We start from the raw sequence: 10,599 nt of genomic DNA, 5'->3' as shown, positions 1-10,599 counted from the left end.
ACACAGTTATGTTGAATTCTTGTAAAAGCAAAAGCCATCTTGTAACTCTACCATTAGTGACTGGTTTGTTCATGAGGTATCTAATGGCAGAGTGATTAGTGTGGACAAAGGTTTCATAGCCGGTTATATAGTGTCTAAACTTGTTTATCGCATGAACAACGGCTAGAAATTCCTTTTCAGTAACAGTGTAATTTAACTCAGTGGGAGTCAAATTCTTACTTGTGTAATAAATGGCATAAGGGATCAAATCCTTTTGTCCCAAAACAGCTCCTAAAGCTGTATCTGAAGCATCAGTAGAAATGTGAAAAGGGAGTTTCCAATTTGGACCCCTTAGAATGGGTACTTCAGATATTCTAGTCTTTAAGGCTTCAAAGGCAGATTGACATTCAGGATCCCACTTAAATTCACAATCTTTAGTAAGGAGTTTGAAAAGAGGGGATGCTATCTTAGTGAAGTTTTCAATAAATCTTCTATAATAACCAGTAAATCCAAGAAAACTTCTAACATCCCTTTGGCAATTAGGAATAGGTAACTTAGAGATGACTTCGACTTTAGATCTATCAACTTTTATTCCATCTCCTGAAATATGATGTCCTAAAACAATCCCTTCAGTAAACATCATAAAACACTTTTCATGACTTAAAGAAAGATTTGTTTCCTTGCATCTTACCAGTACTTTTTCCAAATTTGCCAAAGCTTCTTCAAATGTATTACCATAAACTGTGAAATCGTCCATGTATACCTCTACACAATCATGAATCAGATCTGAAAAGATTCCTAGTACAGCCCTTTGAAATGTAGCGGGTGCATTGCACAATCCAAAAGGGAGTACTCGATAGGCAAAAGTTCCCCAAGGACAAGTAAATGTGGTTTTGTCTTGATCTTCAGGTGCTACCTGAATTTGATTGTAACCACTAAAACCATCCAAGAATGAGAAATACTTTTTTCCTGCTAAAGTGTCTAGTACCTGATCAATAAAAGGTAAAGGGAAATGATCCTTTAAGGTTGCTTTGTTCAATTCTCGATAATCAATGCAAACTCTCCATTTACCATTATTTTTGGGCACTATAACCAAGGGAGAAACCCATTGGCTATCTGAAATGGGGTAAATGAAGTTTACCTTGAGCAATTTCTGAAGTTCTTCTTTCACAATTTCCCTAAGATTTGGATTCATCCGTCTTTGTGGCTGCCTAATAGGTCTGCTGTTTTCTTCAATATAAATGTGATGAATACAAGTCTTAGGGTCGATTCCTTTCATGTCAGTGTATTCCCATGCAAAGGCAGTGGAATGTTTTTGCAACAGTTTAGTTAATTCTTCTTGTTGTAGTCTTTCCAAGTTCTTGTTAATGTTTAATGTTTTTCCTGGAAAGATTTCAACTGTAGAACTACCAAACTCTTCCATTGAGAAGAGAGACATCTGTCTAGAGGAGAGATATTCAATGTCTGCATCTAACTGAAACTGTGAAGAGTCATATTCTAAAGGTATCTCAAAATTTTCTAATGTATTTAGAATTTGACTGTCCTCACTAATCTCAGATATGGTTAGAACAGGTTGAAGGGTATCCTCATCATCAATCCACTCATCTTCTCCTATTTCTGTTATTGCCTTTGCGGGAGGATACAAGTTGAATTTCTTGGTAGAATTACCATCTGATATGTACATGTCCCCAGACCTACAACTTATGAAAGCATCAGCTGTGGCCAGCCAAGGTCTTCCTAAAATAAGAGGATGTCCTCCTAGATTGTTCTTGAGAGTTAAAATCATAAAATCAACTGGATATTCCCAAGAATCTAGAGAGACAGGAATGTCTTCTAATACACCATCAGGTTTAATGATTGATCTATCTGCAAGTTGCAGTAAAGTAGGTGTAAAGAGAAGGTTAGGAAGCTTTAACTGATCCATGGTCTGTCTACTCATGATGTTGATAGCGGATCCTAAGTCAATCAAGGTATTTGGGATTTCAACCCCATTAATATGAGTTTTGACAATAGGACTACCGGGATCCACATACTTTTGCATGGTAATCTTACCCATCATAATGTCTGCAATTTTTCCAACTAGATGTATCCTTTTGGTATCTCTGGTTCTTTTTATTGTTTTTTTCAAACTCAACTCCTTTATCGTCTTTGCTAGAATGGGAATCTCCTTAATGGCTGTTAACAAGGGAATCTTGATACAGACATTTTTCAATTCATCTAGAAATCTATAGTCAGGCAACCAAATCTACTTCTCCACTCCTTTGTCAATTTGCAATCTTTCAGGAAAAGGAGGAGTAGCTGAAGATGTGGGTTGCTCAACTAAGGGAGTTGATTCTTTTTCTTTTTGGGTTTGAAGTGATACTTCAGAACCTTTATTGACTTTGAGAGATTCTTCCTCATAAATGCTTGGTTCTTGAACACTTGTGGAAGGTTGATCTAAGATTCTACCTGATCTGAGTTGTACTTCATTGAGAGGAACAACCATATAGGTAGGGAATGGTTGACCTTCCATCACATAAGCATTTTGAGGGTTCCTACTATTTGGGTTTGGTAATGGCTGAGAGGGAAGTTGATTTGACTTCTGCTGGGTGAGTTGAGAATTTTGATTTTGTGGAGGAGTTTGTTGTTGTTGAGGGTATGGCAATGATAATTGTTGACCTTGATTAGGAAGTTGGGGAGCTTGCTGATTCTGAAATGATGGAGGATATTGATAGAATTGAGCAAGTCTCGCATAAGGATTTTGCATGCTTTGCAACCATGCTTGAAAAGCATTTTGTGGTTGAGGCCAAGGTTGTTGCCAAGGATTCCAATTTGGTTGGGATTGAGAATTCATAGAGTTGTTAAACCCTTGATTCTGTTGTCCTTGCCAAGGTCTCCTTGCAACAAAACAGAGAGATTCAAGTGTGTTTGGATCCTCTTGAAAGACTGCTTTGAGGCCAGGGATTGAAGGACAATCCTTGGTCTCATGAGTTTCTGAGCAAATGACACATGTTTCTACAACATTTGCTTCCAAGGGACATTCCCTTAAAGCATGCTTCTTTCTACACTTCGGGCAAAAAATGGTCATAGCCTCAGCTTCTGCTTTTTGTTTGTTTTGGATCTTAAGGGTATCAATTTGTTCACTAAGACTCCCTAAGATGTCAGTTTTAAATTCATCAAGCATACTGCCGATTTCAGCCCTACTCACGGATCCTGTTGGAGATTTATTTGCCCTAAGGAGAGAAGGATCTCTAGGCCCTTTTTGAGTTTTTGATTTGCCCCTTGAGAGATGGATACAAAGTTCTGCTATATCATTGAGAGAAAGTTGAGAGATATCCCCTTTCCCCATCATGTTTAAGATATCTATCCATTCATCCCTAATGGCTTTAATAAGAGGGCTTTTAAGGTCTCTTCATCCAGGCTACTCATCTTTGCTCTTTTTAAGTTATATTGAAACCTTTCAAGCAAATCTTCTAAGCTCTCATCTTCTTTTTGCATCATTTTAAATACCTCGTCCTTGTGATTAGTAGGCATACAATAGTCCAAATACCTATCCAAAAAGGTTTGTTTCATTTCATCCCAAGTCCTAATGGATTGAGTAAGTAACCCCATGAACCATTTCAAAGCTTGATCTTTTAATGTTGAGGGGAACAGCTTGAGTTTCTCAGTATCATCCAGATAGTCATAGGTTCGACACACAACTTCAAATTCAAACAAGAATGTTTCAGGGTCCTCAGTTCTTAACCCATGGAAATTTGGGAGGACGGATGGTGATATGTTTTTCATAGTGGCTCGGGAATCCTCATTAACAATGGGAAACCCAAATGAATTATCCCCATCTCTATTTCCTCCTCCAATGGGACCTCTACCTCCTCCATTATTATTGTTATTTCCTCCTCCTCCTCTACTTCTACCTCTACCACCTCCTTCTTCCTCTGCCATGATGATTCTCCTAGGGATTTCAAAATCTTTTGGTTCCTCTACAAAGGGTGAATGAGAAGAGATTTCTCCTTCTTCTTCAGGTGAGTCTATTTCCTCAATTACAATTGGTTTTCCTGTAGGAGAAAGAGAAGAGTCTCTTCCTGGTTCAAACTCAATAGAAGGTGTAGGAGAATCAACTCTAGGCTCTTGAATTCCAAGAATTCTAGGACTAGGAGTTTCGGTTGGAGATAAGGGAGGTGTCTCTTGTCTCTCTCTTGAAGCAGATGGACTTGAAAAGATTGAACTTCGAGCTCTAGCTAAAAACCTTCCTCTAGAATCTCTAGCTCTATGCATGTCATTTTTTTTATTTTTCTTCAAGTCAAGTTAATAGTTCTTTTTCTGATCTTCCAGGTCACTCTAGATGCAAGAAGAGAGCATACTCAAGAAACTACTAAATCAATAACTTTCTCCTTTCTGATCCTCCAAATCACTTTGAAGTGCAAGAGGAGAGCATACTTAGATAGGCTATTAACTTCTTTCCTTGAAAAATTTTTTATGTTTTTTTTTTCTAAGAATATGGCTACTTAATTTCACTTCCCCGGCAACGGCGCCAAAATGTTTAGTCAATTTAGTGTTGTCTAAATTGCTAGTATTAATTGTCAACCCGGGGCTCGTAAGCTGATGAAGTGAAGGTGTACTATATGTACTTAAGTAACCTCTTAGAGTTTTCTTATCGTTGGGGGTGTTGTTGTGGTTAATTATGTTCCTAAGATGGAATGATGATTTATAAACAAGTGAGTGATGGTGTGTGTGTAGTGTGAATCCTAAATGGGTGAGAGTGTGTGATTAGTGATTTTTAACTACTTGCTTAAAAGGAAATGCTTGAAAGAAATAAATGACTTGAAAGATCTTGAAATAACTTTGAAAGCAAATAACCACTTCCAATGGCACTAGATACCATTCATGCAGCTGCAAATAAAAGAAAAGAAAGTCACTTTTAAAACCAAAGATAAAGATTATCTCTCTCTAACTCGCTGCTTCAAACACATGTACTGTGTAAAGCACGGAAAGAAAGTAGCTTAAGTTGAATTAGAAAAGTGATTAAAAATGAGAAAATCTGCTTTAAAGACTAGTGATAACGTTTTGCTCTTTCTAACTCTCTACTTCAGCCATATGTACTATGCAAAGTATGATTAGAAAGTAGTGAAAGAATAGTCTAAAAAGCACTTAAAACCAAAAATCTACTTTAAAGACTAGCGATAACGTTTTGCTCTTTCTAACTCTCTACTTCAGCCATATGTACTATGCAAAGTATGATTAGAAAGTAGTGAAAGAATAGTCTAAAAAGCACTCAAAGCCAGCTGCAAGTTAGTGGTATTTTGATCTTAAAAGATAACAATTTATGATAGAAGATCATTCATGTGTTAGCAGCTCTTTGAGAAATAAGATTAAAAATCAGCTATAAAAACAAAGGCAGCAACTTGAATCTGTCAACTTCAAATACCATTAGTTTGTAAAGCAAACACACACACATAAAAACAAATCCCGGGCTAAAAGAAACCTGCAAAGAAGTAATACTGATCAGCTTGAAAGAAAAGAAATCAAATAAATGAAACTATACATGCTTAAAGGAATGCTGAATGAGAAAATAAGTAAATACTGAACATAAAATACTTTACAGAGGCTAAGATGAACAGGGGCCCTCTATTCATTCAGCCACAAGAAAACTCAGAGATCTGGAAGCTTCAAAACAGCACTATGTCTATTCCTTCATTTGCAAAAGTGTACAAAACAGAGTGCTAGAATAGCACTAAAAAAATAGAGTTCACAACGCTCTTAAAATTTACACAAGTTCAGAAATTACAACTGATAAAAAGTCTGTTGAGCGTACGCAGACGCAGCTATTTATAGGAATTTCTAGGATAGCCTAACACGTACAGCTACTAACTGAAAAACAACTACCTGTAATGCGTAATTATGGTTCCTGGACACATCATACGGCTGCGTGGATGAGCTGGTGCTTCTGTCGTCATGGGCAATGAATCCCATGTTGGATCATGTCCCCTACCATCTACAAAATGTGGACAAGTCACCGTTTAAGCTGACGTGACCTAGCAGCTCACAATCACCGTTAAACAGCCTTTAGTTGACCGTAACTTGACCAGCTTTGACCAGGGGTAAAGATGACGTGGATGGCTGGAAAAATGGGACAGGAACCTCGAGCACGTTGATACCTAAGTGCCCATGTGGCTCATCTGGCAAACTGACACGTGGAACCTTGCGTTTAACAAAAAGGTTGCAGGATCATCAGATAGCTGCGGGATTCCTGCAAGTATGTCAAAATCTAAACAAACAGTCACCCATTAGCAAAACTTACTTCATCATGCCTAATGGCACCTAATGTAATGATATGGGTGGTTTTACAGTGAAAATGAGGCAAAAGTGAAGAAAAGTTGAGGAAAAACTGAGGGAAATGATAGTCAAGTAGGTGTAAAGTAGAGACTCTACAATAACCATACATAATTTATTCGTACTTTTTAATTATCTAGAAATACATAATTTAGTCCTTCCACATATACATAAGGTTTACCAATACTGCACTGCTTATTTATTTTGGTATCTTTGCAATATAGTGGCATAGATGTTATATTTACAGTATTATTAACCAAAGTTCTGTGAAGATATACCAGTCACTTCATACTAACGAAACTACTCCTAAGTAAACTTAGGTCGTATGACTTAGAACTATGCGTACAATTAATTAATTGGATAGTTGTTATGGTGATTAATGACATTCTTTAATTTGGGCAGTTGACTGCCCTAGGACTGTGGATCACTATCTATGGAGCCTTCACTGTGGTTTCCAGTTGGTTCTTCTTGCATGGATATGAGTGCAACATCAATGGTTCTCTGGCATTTCCCTAATCGAACAGTGGAGAGAGTTGCTCGCTGATCTAAACTCAGTCTAGATGAGAAAACTAGTTCTTCGTTGCATTTTCCATTCACAGATTTGGGTCTCTAGTTCTCTGTGGAATTCTCTCTCCAGTAATGGATTTTCACTTAATTTCTTCCTCCTTAAGTGTGCTTACTATTGGTTTTGAAATGCTTCCTTTCAAACTAAGAACTATCCTCTATTTCACAGTTTTCTTATCGAGGAAATCCTTACCTCCAGGTGCAATTCTGATGCATTCAGTGTATGGAAAGGTATATGCTCCAGGTTTTACAGTTTCAGTATTGTCAACTCTTTGTTTTATTTTCATAATTTGTTTTTAAAACTAATACGTTCCTTAGTGCTTTTCCACCAGTTTCTTCATGCCCAGGTGCTAAAGTGTTCGAGGTCTCCGTTCCTTCCCATGAAATCCTTATTCTTCAGACAAGACTTCGTCGGGCATGCGTGAGGGATTTTTGGCTAAAACAGAAAAGGGGATTTTGTGGCTTTTGATAGTTGAACGTGTTAGATTATGTAAATGATTGAGTGGTTCTGGGACCCTGTATATTTTGTTTTTAAGCCTTAGAGCCATAATTGTAATATTTGACTTAAGCCTCTGTGTGTTAAGTGTATATGATGAAACCCTCACTTGGGGTTCTGCTTTGTATTCATTCCTTCTTTGGACCTGAAGTAAATTTTCTTCAGTTTTGATTATATATTAATTGTCATAGATTATGCTTTGTTCTCTATGCATTTATTTCTCTAGTTTCTCAAATTGTGACTCTGTTATTCTTAATAGCTTACATCATAATGTATATGGCACTCACCTATGTTATAGTTTTAGTGGCATATCATGCCTTCATATTCTTGGCTGGAAAGTTTCTTTACCAGAGTACATTTTTTAGCTAAATCGAGTTTCCATCTCTTCCCCTTTGAGCTTAGTGGGTACTGGAAACCCTCCATCCTATCTTTCTCTCTCCAAGGGTTAGTTATTTAACGTTCTGATACGAAGGTGGAATTCCTCGATCCTCTCCTAAACTCCAAAGTCACATTTTAGTCAATGGCTAGGGATAATAGTAACATTGTGTTTGTGTTCTTTCTGACTTGAAACTACACATAGTCCAAATCCCTTGTGCTGGAGCTGTGGGTCGACAACAATATTTTTTGGCACATAATTTAGCTATAGGTTGCATACCATGTCTGGTTTCTCTACTAAATTTTTGACTCCCGTAAATAAGTTGCCTATCCAGATGAAATCTTGTCTTTACTCTATTTACTATTTCTAAGGGTAGCTGTAATTTATTTTCCTTATCCTTAGGTTTATAGTCTTTGTTTCACTTACTGGCTCTATGAATTTAATAATCAATCCTTTCGTTTATTTACAACTCATCATCATTACTTCATTCACTGTCTCTATGAATTTTAACAGTCAATAATATCGTTATCTATAGGTTTACTGCCTTTATGATTTAATAGTAAACAAAATCATTTCTATAGTTTTTCTATTTTTTAAGAGTTTACAATAAATAATTTCATTATCTATAGTTTTACTGTCTTTATGTGTTTACAGTAAATAGTTTCATTATAATTAGTCTTCTTAAAAACATATCCGTTATGCTATTTAGAGAATAAATCATATGACTAAATAGCTAGGATTTCCAGATTATACTTATCTATCTCGCTTATATCCCAGTTGAACTGGACTTTAATTCTCTGTTTATCTTGCCTCCCAACCTTGAGACCTGCACTTTTTTACTTAAGTCTCCCCCCGAGCTACCCCTCATAGGGTTTTCTCCTCAAGAACTTTTGTCTTGAGTAGTAGTAGTTATCTGGTCTTAACCAGACTTAGCTACTTTTCCACTGTCTGTCCTTCTAGCACAATTAATCGATTCTTGTTTTTCCTCTTAGATCTCAGATGCCTCCATCCTCTTGATCCCTTCCTTGGAATAAATTTCTCAAGGAAGTAGTTAGGGTTGGGTAACCGCCCAGCCTAACTATTTGAGAAATAAAACTGTCACCTTTTAGACAATTCATTCTCATTTAAATTTAATCAAACAATTACTTCCATCATCCTGGCATTCCAATTTTGATGCATTTAATCAAGATCAGATAAATATATAAACTTAATCAGTATTCAACTTGTTTTAAATGTGGTAGATAAATATTTATATGCATAGGGGATATCACATCCCCCCCCCACCCCCCGAAGATTGAACATCATCTCAATGTTCCTCTATTGGAAATAACTTCAGAAAAATCTCCCTCATAGTTCGTTCATCTTCCCAGGTAGCCTCCTCTGGCCCAAAATGTTGCCACTGTACTTTAACTTGGGTGATAATTCGTCTCCATAGCATTACTTCTCTCCAATTGAGTATACCCATTGTTTCGACCAGGAACTCGCCTTCTGGTTCGACCTGTATGCCACAATAAAAATTTAGTCAATTTCATGAAATCAAAACATAAATCAGCTATACGATATTTATGTACACATATATTTATATAAGATAGACCTATGAGAGTTCAACTCCTTTGACTCACCTGTATATCTTGCCAATTTATTATGTGTTTGGGGTCATATATATATATATATATATATATATATATATATATATATATATATATATATATATATATATATATATATATATATAGATATATATATATATATATATATATATATATATATATATATATATATATATATATTTCTTTAATACAGAAACATGAAAGACATTGTGCACACGAATATGACTAGGTAAGGCGAGTTGATAAGCCACTGGCCCAATTCGAGCTAAAATTTGAAAAGGACCGCAAAATCGAGGTGCCAATTTGGTGCATCCATTCCATTGTAGTGTACTTTTCTTGGCCCGCACTCGAACATAAACATGATCTCCTACCTAGAATTCCCGAAAACTTCTTTTCCGATTAGTGAAATTCTTTTGTCGGTCTTGAGCGACCTTTAAATTAGTTTGTACTTCTTTGACCATTTCTTCCATTTCTACTAGCATATTAGGCCCTAGCATTAACTTATCTTCTAGGCCACCCCAATTCAAGGGAGTCCTACATTTACACCTGTACAACACTTCAAAAGGGCTCATTTGTAAATAAGTGTGATAGTTGTTGTTATATGAAAACTCTACTAGATGCAAATACTCTTCCCACTTAGATGGTTGTTGCATTACATAACCTCAAAGCATATCTTCCACTACTTGGTTTATTCTTTCAGTCTGCCCATCCATCTGAGGGTGGTGGGCAGTACTAAAATGTAGTTGGGTGCCCAATCCTTCAAACAAGGCTTTCCCAAAGGCTAATGTAAATTTTACATCATAGTCCAAGATTATAACTTTTGGTATGCCGTGCAGCCTAAAAACAGCTTGCTTAAATATGTTGGTGATCTGTATTTCCTTATAAGTAGATTGTATAGGTATGAAGTGAGAAGATTTACTAAGCTTATCAACTACTATCATTATTGAATCATTTTATTTCTTTGCCTTGGGCAGCCTTGTCATAAAATCGATAGAAATAAATTCCCATTTCCATTCTGGAATGGGTAGTGGATGCAACAACTCCACTAGGTGACAATGTTCTATTTCTACTTGTTGGCATTCCAAACATACGGAAAGAAAAGGCTAAGGTGCAGTAGTTTGTCAGCAACTTGTTGTTGTTTATGAAAGAGAACCTTGAGTTCAATAACCCGAAAACCAAGGATGAAGTCATACGAAAGGCCCAAATATGTTACCAGCAAAACAGGCTAAAAGGGGAAGGAGGCATCTAAGATCTAGGAGGAAAAG

The sequence above is a fragment of the Pinus tabuliformis genome, chromosome 3_1 (genome assembly GCF_031772625.1).
Source record: "Pinus tabuliformis cultivar Carrire ecotype Pingquan chromosome 3_1, CPIR1, whole genome shotgun sequence".
NCBI classification, from domain to species: domain Eukaryota; kingdom Viridiplantae; phylum Streptophyta; class Pinopsida; order Pinales; family Pinaceae; genus Pinus; species Pinus tabuliformis.
Note: the sequence above shows the minus strand (reverse complement) of the source record.